Below are 21141 nucleotides of genomic sequence, written 5' to 3' on the forward strand. Positions count from 1 at the left end.
TCATTTCCATTACTTACAGTCAGGTATAAACACAAGCCACGAGGCAGAGGAAGCAGACGACACGCGAGGCGTCGCCGGCCAAGTCGCACACGGAAGTACTGCTCGCTCGGCACCGAGGTGTTGCCAGGCGGGCAGCCAGCCAAGTACTAGCCGGGCCCGAGGATGCTTAACTTCGGTGATCGGACGAGAACCGGTGTATTCATCATGGTAAGGCCGTTGGCGCTCTCTAATAAAGGAGCACGGCAGAATTCGTGTTCGGCTTTTCTCCCAACACACAAAATGTTAGTTTTCGGCCGCATTTGACGAAAGCGCTTCCTTTCGCAACCGCCAGTTCCTCGAGGACGGCGCGGGGAGGCGCGCCCGGCGTCCCAGCAGAGTGACGGCCGAATTGGCGGGCGCACCGCCGCGTGTGTGAGACGCACTGCTGCTCGTTGCACCCCCTGTCATTCGCTGGGCGCGGTCAGCCTTCGACACTAGCGGAGGACGCATCTTGTCCCTGGTGTTCAGCGGAGGGCCTGTGCGGGGTGCGGCAGTGTCGTGCTGGAGGGCCCACTGGTAGCGATGTGGGCTTCCTCGCCTCGCCTCGCCTCGCCTCGCCTCGCCTCGCCTCGCCTCACACCAGGTGTCTGCGTAGTTTGCAGTGCATTCGCACCATTCCTATCCCTGTCCCTGTCCCCGTCCCGACTTGTCCCGACTTTGCTCGACTGCCGCTCGCTGCCGCTCGGGTCGTGGTCCATATGACAGCGCAAGCACGACAAACGTCTGCGGGACGAGACGAGACGAGACGAGACGGGACGACTAAGGAATAAATTCGTGGTTACAAATCAAATTCGGAACTCTAAACTCCTACACAACAATAGGCGGTGACGTATTTCAGAAATCACCTGCCGATTCGTACTGTTTTGTCGTTTTCAAAGTCTTCTTGGCAAACTTGGTTAGCACATTCTCCCTCAAACTGAGTTAATTACTGCATTTTCGTACCATTACAGTAGTTTAAAAGGCTTAAGGAAGCATCTTTGTCACAACAGAAATGTAGTTTGAAAATTGGGCTGGCGACATAACAAAAAAAAAAAAAGGAAGGGAGCCAACAGCACCCGGGTTTTCCAGGCGGTCACCCATCCAAGTACTAGCCGGGCCCGAGGATGCTTAACTTCGGTGATCGGACGAGAACCGGTGTATTCATCATGGTATGGCCGTTGGCGCTCATCTAATGTAGGAGCACGGCAGAATTCCCTTTCGGCTTTTCTCCCAACACACAAAATGTTAGTTTTCGGCCGCATTTGACGAAAGCGCTTCCTTCCGCAACCGCCAGTTCCTCGAGGACGGCGCGGGGAGGCGCGCCCGGCGTCCCAGCAGAGTGACGGCCGAATTGGCGGGCGCACCGCCGCGTGTGTGAGACGCACTGCTGCTCGTTGCACCCCCTGTCATTCGCTGGGCGCGGTCAGCCTTCGACACTAGCGGAGGACGCATCTTGTCCCTGGTGTTCAGCGGAGGGCCTGTGCGGGGTGCGGCAGTGTCGTGCTGGAGGGCCCACTGGTAGCGATGTGGGCTTCCTTGCCTCGCCTCGCCTCGCCTCGCCTCGCCTCGCCTCACACCAGGTGTCTGCGTAGTTTGCAGTGCATTCGCACCATTCCTATCCCTGTCCCTGTCCCCGTCCCGACTTGTCCCGACTTTGCTCGACTGCCGCTCGCTGCCGCTCGGGTCGTGGTCCATATGACAACGCAAGCACGACAAAAGTCTGCGGGAGGAGACGAGACGAGACGAGACGAGACGACTAAGGAATAAATTCGTGGTTACAAATCAAATTTGGAACTCTACACTCCTACACAACAATAGGCGGTGACGTATTTCAGAAATCACCTGCCGATTCGTACTGTTTTGTCGTTTTCAAAGTCTTCTTGGCAAACTTGGTTAGCACATTCTCCCTCAAACTGAGTTAATTACTGCATTTTCGTACCATTACAGTAGTTTAAAAGGCTTAAGGAAGCATCTTTGTCACAACAGAAAGGTAGTTTGAAAATTGGGCTGGCGACATAACAAAAAAAAAAAAAAACAGGAAGGGAGCCAAAAGCACCCGGGTTTCCCAGGCGGTCACCCATCCAAGTACTAGCCGGGCCCGAAGATGCTTAACTTCGGAGATCGGACGAGAACCGCTGTATTCATCATGGTATGGCCGTTGGCGCTCATCTAATGTAGGAGCACGGCAGAATTCGAGTTCGGCTTTTCTCCCAACACACAAAATGTTAGTTTTCGGCCGCATTTGAATAAAGCGCTTCCTTTCGCAACCGCCAGTTCCTCGAGGACGGCGCGGGGAGGCGCGCCCGGCGTCCCAGCAGAGTGACGGCCGAATTGGCGGGCGCACCGCCGCGTGTGTGAGACGCACTGCTGCTCGTTGCACCCCCTGTCATTCGCTGGGCGCGTGCAGCCTTCGACACTAGCGGAGGACGCATCTTGTCCCTGGTGTTCAGCGGAGGGCCTGTGCGGGGTGTGACAGTGTCGTGCTGGAGGGCGCCACTGGTAGCGATGTGGGCTTCCTCGCCTCGCCTCGCCTCGCCTCACACCAGGTGTCTGCGTAGTTTGCAGTGCATTCGCACCATTCCTATCCCTGTCCCTGTCCCCGTCCCGACTTGTCCCGACTTTGCTCGACTGCCGCTCGCTGCCGCTCGGGTCGTGGTCCATATGACAGCGCAAGCACGACAAACGTCTGCGGGAGGAGACGAGACGAGACGAGACGAGACGACTAAGTAATAAATTCCTGGTTACAAATCAAATTTGGAACTCTACATTCCTACACAACAATAGGCGGTGACGTATTTCAGAAATCACCTGCCGATTCGTACTGTTTTGTCGTTTTCAAAGTCTTCTTGGCAAACTTGGTTAGCACATTCTCCCTCAAACTGAGTTAATTACTGCATTTTCGTACCATTACAGTAGTTTAAAGGGCTTAAGGAAGCATCTTTGTCACAACAGAAAGGTAGTTTGAAAATTGGGCTGGCGACATAACAAAAAAAAAAAAAAAACAGGAAGGGAGCCAACAGCACCCGGGTTTCCCAGGCGGTCACCCATCCAAGTACTAGCCGGGCCCGAGGATGCTTAACTTCGGTGATCGGACGAGAACCGGTGTATTCATCATGGTAAGGCCGTTGGCGCTCTCTAATAAAGGAGCACGGCAGAATTCGTGTTCGGCTTTTCTCCCAACACACAAAATGTTAGTTTTCGGCCGCATTTGACGAAAGCGCTTCCTTTCGCAACCGCCAGTTCCTCGAGGACGGCGCGGGGAGGCGCGCCCGGCGTCCCAGCAGAGTGACGGCCGAATTGGCGGGCGCACCGCCGCGTGTGTGAGACGCACTGCTGCTCGTTGCACCCCCTGTCATTCGCTGGGCGCGGTCAGCCTTCGACACTAGCGGAGGACGCATCTTGTCCCTGGTGTTCAGCGGAGGGCCTGTGCGGGGTGCGGCAGTGTCGTGCTGGAGGGCCCACTGGTAGCGATGTGGGCTTCCTCGCCTCGCCTCGCCTCGCCTCGCCTCGCCTCGCCTCGCCTCACACCAGGTGTCTGCGTAGTTTGCAGTGCATTCGCACCATTCCTATCCCTGTCCCTGTCCCCGTCCCGACTTGTCCCGACTTTGCTCGACTGCCGCTCGCTGCCGCTCGGGTCGTGGTCCATATGACAGCGCAAGCACGACAAACGTCTGCGGGACGAGACGAGACGAGACGAGACGAGACGACTAAGGAATAAATTCGTGGTTACAAATCAAATTCGGAACTCTAAACTCCTACACAACAATAGGCGGTGACATATTTCAGAAATCACCTGCCGATTCGTACTGTTTTGTCGTTTTCAAAGTCTTCTTGGCAAACTTGGTTAGCACATTCTCCCTCAAACTGAGTTAATTACTGCATTTTCGTACCATTACAGTAGTTTAAAAGGCTTAAGGAAGCATCTTTGTCACAACAGAAATGTAGTTTGAAAATTGGGCTGGCGACATAACAAAAAAAAAAAAAAGGAAGGGAGCCAACAGCACCCGGGTTTTCCAGGCGGTCACCCATCCAAGTACTAGCCGGGCCCGAGGATGCTTAACTTCGGTGATCGGACGAGAACCGGTGTATTCATCATGGTATGGCCGTTGGCGCTCATCTAATGTAGGAGCACGGCAGAATTCGCTTTCGGCTTTTCTCCCAACACACAAAATGTTAGTTTTCGGCCGCATTTGACGAAAGCGCTTCCTTCCGCAACCGCCAGTTCCTCGAGGACGGCGCGGGGAGGCGCGCCCGGCGTCCCAGCAGAGTGACGGCCGAATTGGCGGGCGCACCGCCGCGTGTGTGAGACGCACTGCTGCTCGTTGCACCCCCTGTCATTCGCTGGGCGCGGTCAGCCTTCGACACTAGCGGAGGACGCATCTTGTCCCTGGTGTTCAGCGGAGGGCCTGTGCGGGGTGCGGCAGTGTCGTGCTGGAGGGCCCACTGGTAGCGATGTGGGCTTCCTCGCCTCGCCTCGCCTCGCCTCGCCTCGCCTCGCCTCACACCAGGTGTCTGCGTAGTTTGCAGTGCATTCGCACCATTCCTATCCCTGTCCCTGTCCCCGTCCCGACTTGTCCCGACTTTGCTCGACTGCCGCTCGCTTCCGCTCGGGTCGTGGTCCATATGACAACGCAAGCACGACAAAAGTCTGCGGGAGGAGACGAGACGAGACGAGACGAGACGACTAAGGAATAAATTCGTGGTTACAAATCAAATTTGGAACTCTACACTCCTACACAACAATAGGCGGTGACGTATTTCAGAAATCACCTGCCGATTCGTACTGTTTTGTCGTTTTCAAAGTCATCTTGGCAAACTTGGTTAGCACATTCTCCCTCAAACTGAGTTAATTACTGCATTTTCGTACCATTACAGTAGTTTAAAAGGCTTAAGGAAGCATCTTTGTCACAACAGAAAGGTAGTTTGAAAATTGGGCTGGCGACATAACAAAAAAAAAAACAGGAAGGGAGCCAAAAGCACCCGGGTTTCCCAGGCGGTCACCCATCCAAGTACTAGCCGGGCCCGAAGATGCTTAACTTCGGAGATCGGACGAGAACCGCTGTATTCATCATGGTATGGCCGTTGGCGCTCATCTAATGTAGGAGCACGGCAGAATTCGAGTTCGGCTTTTCTCCCAACACACAAAATGTTAGTTTTCGGCCGCATTTGAATAAAGCGCTTCCTTTCGCAACCGCCAGTTCCTCGAGGACGGCGCGGGGAGGCGCGCCCGGCGTCCCAGCAGAGTGACGGCCGAATTGGCGGGCGCACCGCCGCGTGTGTGAGACGCACTGCTGCTCGTTGCACCCCCTGTCATTCGCTGGGCGCGTGCAGCCTTCGACACTAGCGGAGGACGCATCTTGTCCCTGGTGTTCAGCGGAGGGCCTGTGCGGGGTGTGACAGTGTCGTGCTGGAGGGCGCCACTGGTAGCGATGTGGGCTTCCTCGCCTCGCCTCGCCTCGCCTCACACCAGGTGTCTGCGTAGTTTGCAGTGCATTCGCACCATTCCTATCCCTGTCCCTGTCCCCGTCCCGACTTGTCCAGACTTTGCTCGACTGCCGCTCGCTGCCGCTCGGGTCGTGGTCCATATGACAGCGCAAGCACGACAAACGTCTGCGGGAGGAGACGAGACGAGACGAGACGAGACGACTAAGTAATAAATTCCTGGTTACAAATCAAATTTGGAACTCTACATTCCTACACAACAATAGGCGGTGACGTATTTCAGAAATCACCTGCCGATTCGTACTGTTTTGTCGTTTTCAAAGTCTTCTTGGCAAACTTGGTTAGCACATTCTCCCTCAAACTGAGTTAATTACTGCATTTTCGTACCATTACAGTAGTTTAAAGGGCTTAAGGAAGCATCTTTGTCACAACAGAAAGGTAGTTTGAAAATTGGGCTGGCGACATAACAAAAAAAAAAAAAAAAACAGGAAGGGAGCCAACAGCACCCGGGTTTCCCAGGCGGTCACCCATCCAAGTACTAGCCGGGCCCGAGGATGCTTAACTTCGGTGATCGGACGAGAACCGGTGTATTCATCATGGTAAGGCCGTTGGCGCTCTCTAATAAAGGAGCACGGCAGAATTCGTGTTCGGCTTTTCTCCCAACACACAAAATGTTAGTTTTCGGCCGCATTTGACGAAAGCGCTTCCTTTCGCAACCGCCAGTTCCTCGAGGACGGCGCGGGGAGGCGCGCCCGGCGTCCCAGCAGAGTGACGGCCGAATTGGCGGGCGCACCGCCGCGTGTGTGAGACGCACTGCTGCTCGTTGCACCCCCTGTCATTCGCTGGGCGCGGTCAGCCTTCGACACTAGCGGAGGACGCATCTTGTCCCTGGTGTTCAGCGGAGGGCCTGTGCGGGGTGCGGCAGTGTCGTGCTGGAGGGCCCACTGGTAGCGATGTGGGCTTCCTCGCCTCGCCTCGCCTCGCCTCGCCTCGCCTCGCCTCACACCAGGTGTCTGCGTAGTTTGCAGTGCATTCGCACCATTCCTATCCCTGTCCCTGTCCCCGTCCCGACTTGTCCCGACTTTGCTCGACTGCCGCTCGCTTCCGCTCGGGTCGTGGTCCATATGACAACGCAAGCACGACAAAAGTCTGCGGGAGGAGACGAGACGAGACGAGACGAGACGACTAAGGAATAAATTCGTGGTTACAAATCAAATTTGGAACTCTACACTCCTACACAACAATAGGCGGTGACGTATTTCAGAAATCACCTGCCGATTCGTACTGTTTTGTCGTTTTCAAAGTCATCTTGGCAAACTTGGTTAGCACATTCTCCCTCAAACTGAGTTAATTACTGCATTTTCGTACCATTACAGTAGTTTAAAAGGCTTAAGGAAGCATCTTTGTCACAACAGAAAGGTAGTTTGAAAATTGGGCTGGCGACATAACAAAAAAAAAAACAGGAAGGGAGCCAAAAGCACCCGGGTTTCCCAGGCGGTCACCCATCCAAGTACTAGCCGGGCCCGAAGATGCTTAACTTCGGAGATCGGACGAGAACCGCTGTATTCATCATGGTATGGCCGTTGGCGCTCATCTAATGTAGGAGCACGGCAGAATTCGAGTTCGGCTTTTCTCCCAACACACAAAATGTTAGCTTTCGGCCGCATTTGAATAAAGCGCTTCCTTTCGCAACCGCCAGTTCCTCGAGGACGGCGCGGGGAGGCGCGCCCGGCGTCCCAGCAGAGTGACGGCCGAATTGGCGGGCGCACCGCCGCGTGTGTGAGACGCACTGCTGCTCGTTGCACCCCCTGTCATTCGCTGGGCGCGTGCAGCCTTCGACACTAGCGGAGGACGCATCTTGTCCCTGGTGTTCAGCGGAGGGCCTGTGCGGGGTGTGACAGTGTCGTGCTGGAGGGCGCCACTGGTAGCGATGTGGGCTTCCTCGCCTCGCCTCGCCTCGCCTCACACCAGGTGTCTGCGTAGTTTGCAGTGCATTCGCACCATTCCTATCCCTGTCCCTGTCCCCGTCCCGACTTGTCCAGACTTTGCTCGACTGCCGCTCGCTGCCGCTCGGGTCGTGGTCCATATGACAGCGCAAGCACGACAAACGTCTGCGGGAGGAGACGAGACGAGACGAGACGAGACGACTAAGTAATAAATTCCTGGTTACAAATCAAATTTGGAACTCTACATTCCTACACAACAATAGGCGGTGACGTATTTCAGAAATCACCTGCCGATTCGTACTGTTTTGTCGTTTTCAAAGTCTTCTTGGCAAACTTGGTTAGCACATTCTCCCTCAAACTGAGTTAATTACTGCATTTTCGTACCATTACAGTAGTTTAAAGGGCTTAAGGAAGCATCTTTGTCACAACAGAAAGGTAGTTTGAAAATTGGGCTGGCGACATAACAAAAAAAAAAAAAAAAACAGGAAGGGAGCCAACAGCACCCGGGTTTCCCAGGCGGTCACCCATCCAAGTACTAGCCGGGCCCGAGGATGCTTAACTTCGGTGATCGGACGAGAACCGGTGTATTCATCATGGTAAGGCCGTTGGCGCTCTCTAATAAAGGAGCACGGCAGAATTCGTGTTCGGCTTTTCTCCCAACACACAAAATGTTAGTTTTCGGCCGCATTTGACGAAAGCGCTTCCTTTCGCAACCGCCAGTTCCTCGAGGACGGCGCGGGGAGGCGCGCCCGGCGTCCCAGCAGAGTGACGGCCGAATTGGCGGGCGCACCGCCGCGTGTGTGAGACGCACTGCTGCTCGTTGCACCCCCTGTCATTCGCTGGGCGCGGTCAGCCTTCGACACTAGCGGAGGACGCATCTTGTCCCTGGTGTTCAGCGGAGGGCCTGTGCGGGGTGCGGCAGTGTCGTGCTGGAGGGCCCACTGGTAGCGATGTGGGCTTCCTCGCCTCGCCTCGCCTCGCCTCGCCTCGCCTCGCCTCGCCTCACACCAGGTGTCTGCGTAGTTTGCAGTGCATTCGCACCATTCCTATCCCTGTCCCTGTCCCCGTCCCGACTTGTCCCGACTTTGCTCGACTGCCGCTCGCTGCCGCTCGGGTCGTGGTCCATATGACAGCGCAAGCACGACAAACGTCTGCGGGACGAGACGAGACGAGACGAGACGAGACGACTAAGGAATAAATTCGTGGTTACAAATCAAATTCGGAACTCTAAACTCCTACACAACAATAGGCGGTGACGTATTTCAGAAATCACCTGCCGATTCGTACTGTTTTGTCGTTTTCAAAGTCTTCTTGGCAAACTTGGTTAGCACATTCTCCCTCAAACTGAGTTAATTACTGCATTTTCGTACCATTACAGTAGTTTAAAAGGCTTAAGGAAGCATCTTTGTCACAACAGAAATGTAGTTTGAAAATTGGGCTGGCGACATAACAAAAAAAAAAAAAAGGAAGGGAGCCAACAGCACCCGGGTTTTCCAGGCGGTCACCCATCCAAGTACTAGCCGGGCCCGAGGATGCTTAACTTCGGTGATCGGACGAGAACCGGTGTATTCATCATGGTATGGCCGTTGGCGCTCATCTAATGTAGGAGCACGGCAGAATTCGCTTTCGGCTTTTCTCCCAACACACAAAATGTTAGTTTTCGGCCGCATTTGACGAAAGCGCTTCCTTCCGCAACCGCCAGTTCCTCGAGGACGGCGCGGGGAGGCGCGCCCGGCGTCCCAGCAGAGTGACGGCCGAATTGGCGGGCGCACCGCCGCGTGTGTGAGACGCACTGCTGCTCGTTGCACCCCCTGTCATTCGCTGGGCGCGGTCAGCCTTCGACACTAGCGGAGGACGCATCTTGTCCCTGGTGTTCAGCGGAGGGCCTGTGCGGGGTGCGGCAGTGTCGTGCTGGAGGGCCCACTGGTAGCGATGTGGGCTTCCTCGCCTCGCCTCGCCTCGCCTCGCCTCGCCTCGCCTCACACCAGGTGTCTGCGTAGTTTGCAGTGCATTCGCACCATTCCTATCCCTGTCCCTGTCCCCGTCCCGACTTGTCCCGACTTTGCTCGACTGCCGCTCGCTTCCGCTCGGGTCGTGGTCCATATGACAACGCAAGCACGACAAAAGTCTGCGGGAGGAGACGAGACGAGACGAGACGAGACGACTAAGGAATAAATTCGTGGTTACAAATCAAATTTGGAACTCTACACTCCTACACAACAATAGGCGGTGACGTATTTCAGAAATCACCTGCCGATTCGTACTGTTTTGTCGTTTTCAAAGTCATCTTGGCAAACTTGGTTAGCACATTCTCCCTCAAACTGAGTTAATTACTGCATTTTCGTACCATTACAGTAGTTTAAAAGGCTTAAGGAAGCATCTTTGTCACAACAGAAAGGTAGTTTGAAAATTGGGCTGGCGACATAACAAAAAAAAAAAACAGGAAGGGAGCCAAAAGCACCCGGGTTTCCCAGGCGGTCACCCATCCAAGTACTAGCCGGGCCCGAAGATGCTTAACTTCGGAGATCGGACGAGAACCGCTGTATTCATCATGGTATGGCCGTTGGTGCTCATCTAATGTAGGAGCACGGCAGAATTCGAGTTCGGCTTTTCTCCCAACACACAAAATGTTAGTTTTCGGCCGCATTTGAATAAAGCGCTTCCTTTCGCAACCGCCAGTTCCTCGAGGACGGCGCGGGGAGGCGCGCCCGGCGTCCCAGCAGAGTGATGGCCGAATTGGCGGGCGCACCGCCGCGTGTGTGAGACGCACTGCTGCTCGTTGCACCCCCTGTCATTCGCTGGGCGCGTGCAGCCTTCGACACTAGCGGAGGACGCATCTTGTCCCTGGTGTTCAGCGGAGGGCCTGTGCGGGGTGTGACAGTGTCGTGCTGGAGGGCGCCACTGGTAGCGATGTGGGCTTCCTCGCCTCGCCTCGCCTCGCCTCACACCAGGTGTCTGCGTAGTTTGCAGTGCATTCGCACCATTCCTATCCCTGTCCCTGTCCCCGTCCCGACTTGTCCCGACTTTGCTCGACTGCCGCTCGCTGCCGCTCGGGTCGTGGTCCATATGACAGCGCAAGCACGACAAACGTCTGCGGGAGGAGACGAGACGAGACGAGACGAGACGACTAAGTAATAAATTCCTGGTTACAAATCAAATTTGGAACTCTACATTCCTACACAACAATAGGCGGTGACGTATTTCAGAAATCACCTGCCGATTCGTACTGTTTTGTCGTTTTCAAAGTCTTCTTGGCAAACTTGGTTAGCACATTCTCCCTCAAACTGAGTTAATTACTGCATTTTCGTACCATTACAGTAGTTTAAAGGGCTTAAGGAAGCATCTTTGTCACAACAGAAAGCTAGTTTGAAAATTGGGCTGGCGACATAACAAAAAAAAAAAAAAAACAGGAAGGGAGCCAACAGCACCCGGGTTTCCCAGGCGGTCACCCATCCAAGTACTAGCCGGGCCCGAGTATGCTTAACTTCGGTGATCGGACGAGAACCGGTGTATTCATCATGGTAAGGCCGTTGGCGCTCTCTAATAAAGGAGCACGGCAGAATTCGTGTTCGGCTTTTCTCCCAACACACAAATTGTTAGTTTTCGGCCGCATTTGACGAAAGCGCTTCCTTTCGCAACCGCCAGTTCCTCGAGGACGGCGCGGGGAGGCGCGCCCGGCGTCCCAGCAGAGTGACGGCCGAATTGGCGGGCGCACCGCCGCGTGTGTGAGACGCACTGCTGCTCGTTGCACCCCCTGTCATTCGCTGGGCGCGGTCAGCCTTCGACACTAGCGGAGGACGCATCTTGTCCCTGGTGTTCAGCGGAGGGCCTGTGCGGGGTGCGGCAGTGTCGTGCTGGAGGGCCCACTGGTAGCGATGTGGGCTTCCTCGCCTCGCCTCGCCTCGCCTCGCCTCGCCTCGCCTCGCCTCGCCTCACACCAGGTGTCTGCGTAGTTTGCAGTGCATTCGCACCATTCCTATCCCTGTCCCTGTCCCCGTCCCGACTTGTCCCGACTTTGCTCGACTGCCGCTCGCTGCCGCTCGGGTCGTGGTCCATATGACAGCGCAAGCACGACAAACGTCTGCGGGACGAGACGAGACGAGACGAGACGAGACGACTAAGGAATAAATTCGTGGTTACAAATCAAATTCGGAACTCTACACTCCTACACAACAATAGGCGGTGACGTATTTCAGAAATCACCTGCCGATTCGTACTGTTTTGTCGTTTTCAAAGTCTTCTTGGCAAACTTGGTTAGCACATTCTCCCTCAAACTGAGTTAATTACTGCATTTTCGTACCATTACAGTAGTTTAAAAGGCTTAAGGAAGCATCTTTGTCACAACAGAAATGTAGTTTGAAAATTGGGCTGGCGACATAACAAAAAAAAAAAAAAGGAAGGGAGCCAACAGCACCCGGGTTTTCCAGGCGGTCACCCATCCAAGTACTAGCCGGGCCCGAGGATGCTTAACTTCGGTGATCGGACGAGAACCGGTGTATTCATCATGGTATGGCCGTTGGCGCTCATCTAATGTAGGAGCACGGCAGAATTCGCTTTCGGCTTTTCTCCCAACACACAAAATGTTAGTTTTCGGCCGCATTTGACGAAAGCGCTTCCTTCCGCAACCGCCAGTTCCTCGAGGACGGCGCGGGGAGGCGCGCCCGGCGTCCCAGCAGAGTGACGGCCGAATTGGCGGGCGCACCGCCGCGTGTGTGAGACGCACTGCTGCTCGTTGCACCCCCTGTCATTCGCTGGGCGCGGTCAGCCTTCGACACTAGCGGAGGACGCATCTTGTCCCTGGTGTTCAGCGGAGGGCCTGTGCGGGGTGCGGCAGTGTCGTGCTGGAGGGCCCACTGGTAGCGATGTGGGCTTCCTCGCCTCGCCTCGCCTCGCCTCGCCTCGCCTCGCCTCACACCAGGTGTCTGCGTAGTTTGCAGTGCATTCGCACCATTCCTATCCCTGTCCCTGTCCCCGTCCCGACTTGTCCCGACTTTGCTCGACTGCCGCTCGCTTCCGCTCGGGTCGTGGTCCATATGACAACGCAAGCACGACAAAAGTCTGCGGGAGGAGACGAGACGAGACGAGACGAGACGACTAAGGAATAAATTCGTGGTTACAAATCAAATTTGGAACTCTACACTCCTACACAACAATAGGCGGTGACGTATTTCAGAAATCACCTGCCGATTCGTACTGTTTTGTCGTTTTCAAAGTCATCTTGGCAAACTTGGTTAGCACATTCTCCCTCAAACTGAGTTAATTACTGCATTTTCGTACCATTACAGTAGTTTAAAAGGCTTAAGGAAGCATCTTTGTCACAACAGAAAGGTAGTTTGAAAATTGGGCTGGCGACATAACAAAAAAAAAAACAGGAAGGGAGCCAAAAGCACCCGGGTTTCCCAGGCGGTCACCCATCCAAGTACTAGCCGAGCCCGAAGATGCTTAACTTCGGAGATCGGACGAGAACCGCTGTATTCATCATGGTATGGCCGTTGGCGCTCATCTAATGTAGGAGCACGGCAGAATTCGAGTTCGGCTTTTCTCCCAACACACAAAATGTTAGTTTTCGGCCGCATTTGAATAAAGCGCTTCCTTTCGCAACCGCCAGTTCCTCGAGGACGGCGCGGGGAGGCGCGCCCGGCGTCCCAGCAGAGTGACGGCCGAATTGGCGGGCGCACCGCCGCGTGTGTGAGACGCACTGCTGCTCGTTGCACCCCCTGTCATTCGCTGGGCGCGTGCAGCCTTCGACACTAGCGGAGGACGCATCTTGTCCCTGGTATTCAGCGGAGGGCCTGTGCGGGGTGTGACAGTGTCGTGCTGGAGGGCGCCACTGGTAGCGATGTGGGCTTCCTCGCCTCGCCTCGCCTCGCCTCACACCAGGTGTCTGCGTAGTTTGCAGTGCATTCGCACCATTCCTATCCCTGTCCCTGTCCCCGTCCCGACTTGTCCCGACTTTGCTCGACTGCCGCTCGCTGCCGCTCGGGTCGTGGTCCATATGACAGCGCAAGCACGACAAACGTCTGCGGGACGAGACGAGACGAGACGAGACGAGACGACTAAGGAATAAATTCGTGGTTACAAATCAAATTCGGAACTCTACACTCCTACACAACAATAGGCGGTGACGTATTTCAGAAATCACCTGCCGATTCGTACTGTTTTGTCGTTTTCAAAGTCTTCTTGGCAAACTTGGTTAGCACATTCTCCCTCAAACTGAGTTAATTACTGCATTTTCGTACCATTACAGTAGTTTAAAAGGCTTAAGGAAGCATCTTTGTCACAACAGAAATGTAGTTTGAAAATTGGGCTGGCGACATAACAAAAAAAAAAAAAAGGAAGGGAGCCAACAGCACCCGGGTTTTCCAGGCGGTCACCCATCCAAGTACTAGCCGGGCCCGAGGATGCTTAACTTCGGTGATCGGACGAGAACCGGTGTATTCATCATGGTATGGCCGTTGGCGCTCATCTAATGTAGGAGCACGGCAGAATTCGCTTTCGGCTTTTCTCCCAACACACAAAATGTTAGTTTTCGGCCGCATTTGACGAAAGCGCTTCCTTCCGCAACCGCCAGTTCCTCGAGGACGGCGCGGGGAGGCGCGCCCGGCGTCCCAGCAGAGTGACGGCCGAATTGGCGGGCGCACCGCCGCGTGTGTGAGACGCACTGCTGCTCGTTGCACCCCCTGTCATTCGCTGGGCGCGGTCAGCCTTCGACACTAGCGGAGGACGCATCTTGTCCCTGGTGTTCAGCGGAGGGCCTGTGCGGGGTGCGGCAGTGTCGTGCTGGAGGGCCCACTGGTAGCGATGTGGGCTTCCTCGCCTCGCCTCGCCTCGCCTCGCCTCGCCTCGCCTCACACCAGGTGTCTGCGTAGTTTGCAGTGCATTCGCACCATTCCTATCCCTGTCCCTGTCCCCGTCCCGACTTGTCCCGACTTTGCTCGACTGCCGCTCGCTTCCGCTCGGGTCGTGGTCCATATGACAACGCAAGCACGACAAAAGTCTGCGGGAGGAGACGAGACGAGACGAGACGAGACGACTAAGGAATAAATTCGTGGTTACAAATCAAATTTGGAACTCTACACTCCTACACAACAATAGGCGGTGACGTATTTCAGAAATCACCTGCCGATTCGTACTGTTTTGTCGTTTTCAAAGTCATCTTGGCAAACTTGGTTAGCACATTCTCCCTCAAACTGAGTTAATTACTGCATTTTCGTACCATTACAGTAGTTTAAAAGGCTTAAGGAAGCATCTTTGTCACAACAGAAAGGTAGTTTGAAAATTGGGCTGGCGACATAACAAAAAAAAAAACAGGAAGGGAGCCAAAAGCACCCGGGTTTCCCAGGCGGTCACCCATCCAAGTACTAGCCGAGCCCGAAGATGCTTAACTTCGGAGATCGGACGAGAACCGCTGTATTCATCATGGTATGGCCGTTGGCGCTCATCTAATGTAGGAGCACGGCAGAATTCGAGTTCGGCTTTTCTCCCAACACACAAAATGTTAGTTTTCGGCCGCATTTGAATAAAGCGCTTCCTTTCGCAACCGCCAGTTCCTCGAGGACGGCGCGGGGAGGCGCGCCCGGCGTCCCAGCAGAGTGACGGCCGAATTGGCGGGCGCACCGCCGCGTGTGTGAGACGCACTGCTGCTCGTTGCACCCCCTGTCATTCGCTGGGCGCGTGCAGCCTTCGACACTAGCGGAGGACGCATCTTGTCCCTGGTGTTCAGCGGAGGGCCTGTGCGGGGTGTGACAGTGTCGTGCTGGAGGGCGCCACTGGTAGCGATGTGGGCTTCCTCGCCTCGCCTCGCCTCGCCTCACACCAGGTGTCTGCGTAGTTTGCAGTGCATTCGCACCATTCCTATCCCTGTCCCTGTCCCCGTCCCGACTTGTCCCGACTTTGCTCGACTGCCGCTCGCTGCCGCTCGGGTCGTGGTCCATATGACAGCGCAAGCACGACAAACGTCTGCGGGACGAGACGAGACGAGACGAGACGAGACGACTAAGGAATAAATTCGTGGTTACAAATCAAATTCGGAACTCTAAACTCCTACACAACAATAGGCGGTGACGTATTTCAGAAATCACCTGCCGATTCGTACTGTTTTGTCGTTTTCAAAGTCTTCTTGGCAAACTTGGTTAGCACATTCTCCCTCAAACTGAGTTAATTACTGCATTTTCGTACCATTACAGTAGTTTAAAAGGCTTAAGGAAGCATCTTTGTCACAACAGAAATGTAGTTTGAAAATTGGGCTGGCGACATAACAAAAAAAAAAAAAAGGAAGGGAGCCAACAGCACCCGGGTTTTCCAGGCGGTCACCCATCCAAGTACTAGCCGGGCCCGAGGATGCTTAACTTCGGTGATCGGACGAGAACCGGTGTATTCATCATGGTATGGCCGTTGGCGCTCATCTAATGTAGGAGCACGGCAGAATTCGCTTTCGGCTTTTCTCCCAACACACAAAATGTTAGTTTTCGGCCGCATTTGACGAAAGCGCTTCCTTCCGCAACCGCCAGTTCCTCGAGGACGGCGCGGGGAGGCGCGCCCGGCGTCCCAGCAGAGTGACGGCCGAATTGGCGGGCGCACCGCCGCGTGTGTGAGACGCACTGCTGCTCGTTGCACCCCCTGTCATTCGCTGGGCGCGGTCAGCCTTCGACACTAGCGGAGGACGCATCTTGTCCCTGGTGTTCAGCGGAGGGCCTGTGCGGGGTGCGGCAGTGTCGTGCTGGAGGGCCCACTGGTAGCGATGTGGGCTTCCTCGCCTCGCCTCGCCTCGCCTCGCCTCGCCTCGCCTCACACCAGGTGTCTGCGTAGTTTGCAGTGCATTCGCACCATTCCTATCCCTGTCCCTGTCCCCGTCCCGACTTGTCCCGACTTTGCTCGACTGCCGCTCGCTTCCGCTCGGGTCGTGGTCCATATGACAACGCAAGCACGACAAAAGTCTGCGGGAGGAGACGAGACGAGACGAGACGAGACGACTAAGGAATAAATTCGTGGTTACAAATCAAATTTGGAACTCTACACTCCTACACAACAATAGGCGGTGACGTATTTCAGAAATCACCTGCCGATTCGTACTGTTTTGTCGTTTTCAAAGTCATCTTGGCAAACTTGGTTAGCACATTCTCCCTCAAACTGAGTTAATTACTGCATTTTCGTACCATTACAGTAGTTTAAAAGGCTTAAGGAAGCATCTTTGTCACAACAGAAAGGTAGTTTGAAAATTGGGCTGGCGACATAACAAAAAAAAAAAACAGGAAGGGAGCCAAAAGCACCCAGGTTTCCCAGGCGGTCACCCATCCAAGTACTAGCCGGGCCCGAAGATGCTTAACTTCGGAGATCGGACGAGAACCGCTGTATTCATCATGGTATGGCCGTTGGCGCTCATCTAATGTAGGAGCACGGCAGAATTCGAGTTCGGCTTTTCTCCCAACACACAAAATGTTAGTTTTCGGCCGCATTTGAATAAAGCGCTTCCTTTCGCAACCGCCAGTTCCTCGAGGACGGCGCGGGGAGGCGCGCCCGGCGTCCCAGCAGAGTGATGGCCGAATTGGCGGGCGCACCGCCGCGTGTGTGAGACGCACTGCTGCTCGTTGCACCCCCTGTCATTCGCTGGGCGCGTGCAGCCTTCGACACTAGCGGAGGACGCATCTTGTCCCTGGTGTTCAGCGGAGGGCCTGTGCGGGGTGTGACAGTGTCGTGCTGGAGGGCGCCACTGGTAGCGATGTGGGCTTCCTCGCCTCGCCTCGCCTCGCCTCACACCAGGTGTCTGCGTAGTTTGCAGTGCATTCGCACCATTCCTATCCCTGTCCCTGTCCCCGTCCCGACTTGTCCCGACTTTGCTCGACTGCCGCTCGCTGCCGCTCGGGTCGTGGTCCATATGACAGCGCAAGCACGACAAACGTCTGCGGGAGGAGACGAGACGAGACGAGACGAGACGACTAAGTAATAAATTCCTGGTTACAAATCAAATTTGGAACTCTACATTCCTACACAACAATAGGCGGTGACGTATTTCAGAAATCACCTGCCGATTCGTACTGTTTTGTCGTTTTCAAAGTCTTCTTGGCAAACTTGGTTAGCACATTCTCCCTCAAACTGAGTTAATTACTGCATTTTCGTACCATTACAGTAGTTTAAAGGGCTTAAGGAAGCATCTTTGTCACAACAGAAAGGTAGTTTGAAAATTGGGCTGGCGACATAACAAAAAAAAAAAAAAAACAGGAAGGGAGCCAACAGCACCCGGGTTTCCCAGGCGGTCACCCATCCAAGTACTAGCCGGGCCCGAGTATGCTTAACTTCGGTGATCGGACGAGAACCGGTGTATTCATCATGGTAAGGCCGTTGGCGCTCTCTAATAAAGGAGCACGGCAGAATTCGTGTTCGGCTTTTCTCCCAACACACAAATTGTTAGTTTTCGGCCGCATTTGACGAAAGCGCTTCCTTTCGCAACCGCCAGTTCCTCGAGGACGGCGCGGGGAGGCGCGCCCGGCGTCCCAGCAGAGTGACGGCCGAATTGGCGGGCGCACCGCCGCGTGTGTGAGACGCACTGCTGCTCGTTGCACCCCCTGTCATTCGCTGGGCGCGGTCAGCCTTCGACACTAGCGGAGGACGCATCTTGTCCCTGGTGTTCAGCGGAGGGCCTGTGCGGGGTGCGGCAGTGTCGTGCTGGAGGGCCCACTGGTAGCGATGTGGGCTTCCTCGCCTCGCCTCGCCTCGCCTCGCCTCGCCTCGCCTCGCCTCACACCAGGTGTCTGCGTAGTTTGCAGTGCATTCGCACCATTCCTATCCCTGTCCCTGTCCCCGTCCCGACTTGTCCCGACTTTGCTCGACTGCCGCTCGCTGCCGCTCGGGTCGTGGTCCATATGACAGCGCAAGCACGACAAACGTCTGCGGGACGAGACGAGACGAGACGAGACGAGACGACTAAGGAATAAATTCGTGGTTACAAATCAAATTCGGAACTCTAAACTCCTACACAACAATAGGCGGTGACGTATTTCAGAAATCACCTGCCGATTCGTACTGTTTTGTCGTTTTCAAAGTCTTCTTGGCAAACTTGGTTAGCACATTCTCCCTCAAACTGAGTTAATTACTGCATTTTCGTACCATTACAGTAGTTTAAAAGGCTTAAGGAAGCATCTTTGTCACAACAGAAATGTAGTTTGAAAATTGGGCTGGCGACATAACAAAAAAAAAAAAAAGGAAGGGAGCCAACAGCACCCGGGTTTTCCAGGCGGTCACCCATCCAAGTACTAGCCGGGCCCGAGGATGCTTAACTTCGGTGATCGGACGAGAACCGGTGTATTCATCATGGTATGGCCGTTGGCGCTCATCTAATGTAGGAGCACGGCAGAATTCGCTTTCGGCTTTTCTCCCAACACACAAAATGTTAGTTTTCGGCCGCATTTGACGAAAGCGCTTCCTTCCGCAACCGCCAGTTCCTCGAGGACGGCGCGGGGAGGCGCGCCCGGCGTCCCAGCAGAGTGACGGCCGAATTGGCGGGCGCACCGCCGCGTGTGTGAGACGCACTGCTGCTCGTTGCACCCCCTGTCATTCGCTGGGCGCGGTCAGCCTTCGACACTAGCGGAGGACGCATCTTGTCCCTGGTGTTCAGCGGAGGGCCTGTGCGGGGTGCGGCAGTGTCGTGCTGGAGGGCCCACTGGTAGCGATGTGGGCTTCCTCGCCTCGCCTCGCCTCGCCTCGCCTCGCCTCGCCTCACACCAGGTGTCTGCGTAGTTTGCAGTGCATTCGCACCATTCCTATCCCTGTCCCTGTCCCCGTCCCGACTTGTCCCGACTTTGCTCGACTGCCGCTCGCTTCCGCTCGGGTCATGGTCCATATGACAACGCAAGCACGACAAAAGTCTGCGGGAGGAGACGAGACGAGACGAGACGAGACGACTAAGGAATAAATTCGTGGTTACAAATCAAATTTGGAACTCTACACTCCTACACAACAATAGGCGGTGACGTATTTCAGAAATCACCTGCCGATTCGTACTGTTTTGTCGTTTTCAAAGTCTTCTTGGCAAACTTGGTTAGCACATTCTCCCTCAAACTGAGTTAATTACTGCATTTTCGTACCATTACAGTAGTTTAAAAGGCTTAAGGAAGCATCTTTGTCACAACAGAAAGGTAGTTTGAAAATTGGGCTGGCGACATAACAAAAAAAAAAACAGGAAGGGAGCCAAAAGCACCCGGGTTTCCCAGGCGGTCACCCATCCAAGTACTAGCCGAGCCCGAAGATGCTTAACTTCGGAGATCGGACGAGAACCGCTGTATTCATCATGGTATGGCCGTTGGCGCTCATCTAATGTAGGAGCACGGCAGAATTCGAGTTCGGCTTTTCTCCCAACACACAAAATGTTAGTTTTCGGCCGCATTTGAATAAAGCGCTTCCTTTCGCAACCGCCAGTTCCTCGAGGACGGCGCGGGGAGGCGCGCCCGGCGTCCCAGCAGAGTGACGGCCGAATTGGCGGGCGCACCGCCGCGTGTGTGAGACGCACTGCTGCTCGTTGCACCCCCTGTCATTCGCTGGGCGCGTGCAGCCTTCGACACTAGCGGAGGACGCATCTTGTCCCTGGTGTTCAGCGGAGGGCCTGTGCGGGGTGTGACAGTGTCGTGCTGGAGGGCGCCACTGGTAGCGATGTGGGCTTCCTCGCCTCGCCTCGCCTCGCCTCACACCAGGTGTCTGCGTAGTTTGCAGTGCATTCGCACCATTCCTATCCCTGTCCCTGTCCCCGTCCCGACTTGTCCCGACTTTGCTCGACTGCCGCTCGCTGCCGCTCGGGTCGTGGTCCATATGACAGCGCAAGCACGACAAACGTCTGCGGGAGGAGATGAGACGAGACGAGACGAGACGACTAAGGAATAAATTCGTGGTTACAAATCAAATTTGGAACTCTACACTCCTACACAACAATAGGCGGTGACGTATTTCAGAAATCACCTGCCGATTCGTACTGTTTTGTCGTTTTCAAAGTCTTCTTGGCAAACTTGGTTAGCACATTCTCCCTCAAACTGAGTTAATTACTGCATTTTCGTACCATTACAGTAGTTTAAAAGGCTTAAGGAAGCATCTTTGTCACAACAGAAAGGTAGTTCGAAAATTGGGCTGGCGACATAAGAAAAAAAAAAACAGGAAGGGAGCCAACAGCACTCGGGTTTCCCAGGCGGTCACCCATCCAAGTACTAGCCGGGCCCGAGGATGCTTAACTTCGGTGATCGGACGAGAACCGGTGTATTCATCATGGTATGGCCGTTGGCGCTCATCTAATGTAGGAGCACGGCAGAATTCGCTTTCGGCTTTTCTCCCAACACACAAAATGTTAGTTTTCGGCCGCATTTGACGAAAGCGCTTCCTTCCGCAACCGCCAGTTCCTCGAGGACGGCGCGGGGAGGCGCGCCCGGCGTCCCAGCAGAGTGACGGCCGAATTGGCGGGCGCACCGCCGCGTGTGTGAGACGCACTGCTGCTCGTTGCACCCCCTGTCATTCGCTGGGCGCGGTCAGCCTTCGACACTAGCGGAGGACGCATCTTGTCCCTGGTGTTCAGCGGAGGGCCTGTGCGGGGTGCGGCAGTGTCGTGCTGGAGGGCCCACTGGTAGCGATGTGGGCTTCCTCGCCTCGCCTCGCCTCGCCTCGCCTCGCCTCGCCTCACACCAGGTGTCTGCGTAGTTTGCAGTGCATTCGCACCATTCCTATCCCTGTCCCTGTCCCCGTCCCGACTTGTCCCGACTTT

At 55.0% G+C, this 21141-nt stretch overlaps 20 non-coding genes and 2 pseudogenes across 20 annotated transcripts; all 22 read right to left on the bottom strand.

The window, feature by feature from the left end:
• Positions 1-103: 103 nt before the first annotated feature.
• On the bottom strand, positions 104-221 carry LOC126159214 (5S ribosomal RNA; annotated as a pseudogene).
• An 861-nt stretch (positions 222-1082) lies between these two features.
• On the bottom strand, positions 1083-1201 carry LOC126159066 (5S ribosomal RNA). The gene has a single exon (XR_007534006.1). It is a non-coding gene; the product is annotated as a 5S ribosomal RNA (ribosomal RNA).
• An 861-nt stretch (positions 1202-2062) lies between these two features.
• LOC126159151 (5S ribosomal RNA) lies at positions 2063-2181 on the bottom strand. The gene has a single exon (XR_007534084.1). It is a non-coding gene; the product is annotated as a 5S ribosomal RNA (ribosomal RNA).
• An 848-nt stretch (positions 2182-3029) lies between these two features.
• Positions 3030-3148, bottom strand: LOC126159061 (5S ribosomal RNA). Its single transcript, XR_007534001.1, has one exon. It is a non-coding gene; the product is annotated as a 5S ribosomal RNA (ribosomal RNA).
• An 862-nt stretch (positions 3149-4010) lies between these two features.
• Positions 4011-4129, bottom strand: LOC126159067 (5S ribosomal RNA). The gene has a single exon (XR_007534007.1). It is a non-coding gene; the product is annotated as a 5S ribosomal RNA (ribosomal RNA).
• An 857-nt stretch (positions 4130-4986) lies between these two features.
• Positions 4987-5105, bottom strand: LOC126159152 (5S ribosomal RNA). The gene has a single exon (XR_007534085.1). It is a non-coding gene; the product is annotated as a 5S ribosomal RNA (ribosomal RNA).
• An 849-nt stretch (positions 5106-5954) lies between these two features.
• On the bottom strand, positions 5955-6073 carry LOC126159062 (5S ribosomal RNA). Its single transcript, XR_007534002.1, has one exon. It is a non-coding gene; the product is annotated as a 5S ribosomal RNA (ribosomal RNA).
• Positions 6074-6929: 856 nt separating this feature from the next.
• Positions 6930-7048, bottom strand: LOC126159153 (5S ribosomal RNA). The gene has a single exon (XR_007534086.1). It is a non-coding gene; the product is annotated as a 5S ribosomal RNA (ribosomal RNA).
• An 849-nt stretch (positions 7049-7897) lies between these two features.
• On the bottom strand, positions 7898-8016 carry LOC126159063 (5S ribosomal RNA). The gene has a single exon (XR_007534003.1). It is a non-coding gene; the product is annotated as a 5S ribosomal RNA (ribosomal RNA).
• Positions 8017-8878: 862 nt separating this feature from the next.
• On the bottom strand, positions 8879-8997 carry LOC126159068 (5S ribosomal RNA). Its single transcript, XR_007534008.1, has one exon. It is a non-coding gene; the product is annotated as a 5S ribosomal RNA (ribosomal RNA).
• An 858-nt stretch (positions 8998-9855) lies between these two features.
• LOC126159201 (5S ribosomal RNA) lies at positions 9856-9974 on the bottom strand (annotated as a pseudogene).
• Positions 9975-10822: 848 nt separating this feature from the next.
• On the bottom strand, positions 10823-10941 carry LOC126159087 (5S ribosomal RNA). Its single transcript, XR_007534026.1, has one exon. It is a non-coding gene; the product is annotated as a 5S ribosomal RNA (ribosomal RNA).
• Positions 10942-11808: 867 nt separating this feature from the next.
• LOC126159069 (5S ribosomal RNA) lies at positions 11809-11927 on the bottom strand. Its single transcript, XR_007534009.1, has one exon. It is a non-coding gene; the product is annotated as a 5S ribosomal RNA (ribosomal RNA).
• An 857-nt stretch (positions 11928-12784) lies between these two features.
• On the bottom strand, positions 12785-12903 carry LOC126159198 (5S ribosomal RNA). The gene has a single exon (XR_007534128.1). It is a non-coding gene; the product is annotated as a 5S ribosomal RNA (ribosomal RNA).
• Positions 12904-13747: 844 nt separating this feature from the next.
• Positions 13748-13866, bottom strand: LOC126159070 (5S ribosomal RNA). Its single transcript, XR_007534010.1, has one exon. It is a non-coding gene; the product is annotated as a 5S ribosomal RNA (ribosomal RNA).
• Positions 13867-14723: 857 nt separating this feature from the next.
• On the bottom strand, positions 14724-14842 carry LOC126159199 (5S ribosomal RNA). Its single transcript, XR_007534129.1, has one exon. It is a non-coding gene; the product is annotated as a 5S ribosomal RNA (ribosomal RNA).
• Positions 14843-15686: 844 nt separating this feature from the next.
• LOC126159071 (5S ribosomal RNA) lies at positions 15687-15805 on the bottom strand. The gene has a single exon (XR_007534011.1). It is a non-coding gene; the product is annotated as a 5S ribosomal RNA (ribosomal RNA).
• An 858-nt stretch (positions 15806-16663) lies between these two features.
• LOC126159160 (5S ribosomal RNA) lies at positions 16664-16782 on the bottom strand. The gene has a single exon (XR_007534092.1). It is a non-coding gene; the product is annotated as a 5S ribosomal RNA (ribosomal RNA).
• An 848-nt stretch (positions 16783-17630) lies between these two features.
• On the bottom strand, positions 17631-17749 carry LOC126159089 (5S ribosomal RNA). Its single transcript, XR_007534028.1, has one exon. It is a non-coding gene; the product is annotated as a 5S ribosomal RNA (ribosomal RNA).
• An 862-nt stretch (positions 17750-18611) lies between these two features.
• LOC126159072 (5S ribosomal RNA) lies at positions 18612-18730 on the bottom strand. Its single transcript, XR_007534012.1, has one exon. It is a non-coding gene; the product is annotated as a 5S ribosomal RNA (ribosomal RNA).
• An 857-nt stretch (positions 18731-19587) lies between these two features.
• On the bottom strand, positions 19588-19706 carry LOC126159200 (5S ribosomal RNA). The gene has a single exon (XR_007534130.1). It is a non-coding gene; the product is annotated as a 5S ribosomal RNA (ribosomal RNA).
• An 843-nt stretch (positions 19707-20549) lies between these two features.
• Positions 20550-20668, bottom strand: LOC126159085 (5S ribosomal RNA). The gene has a single exon (XR_007534024.1). It is a non-coding gene; the product is annotated as a 5S ribosomal RNA (ribosomal RNA).
• Between the last annotated feature and the right edge of the window lie 473 nt (positions 20669-21141).

The sequence above is a fragment of the Schistocerca cancellata genome, unplaced genomic scaffold (assembly GCF_023864275.1).
Source record: "Schistocerca cancellata isolate TAMUIC-IGC-003103 unplaced genomic scaffold, iqSchCanc2.1 HiC_scaffold_1126, whole genome shotgun sequence".
Classification (NCBI taxonomy): domain Eukaryota; kingdom Metazoa; phylum Arthropoda; class Insecta; order Orthoptera; family Acrididae; genus Schistocerca; species Schistocerca cancellata.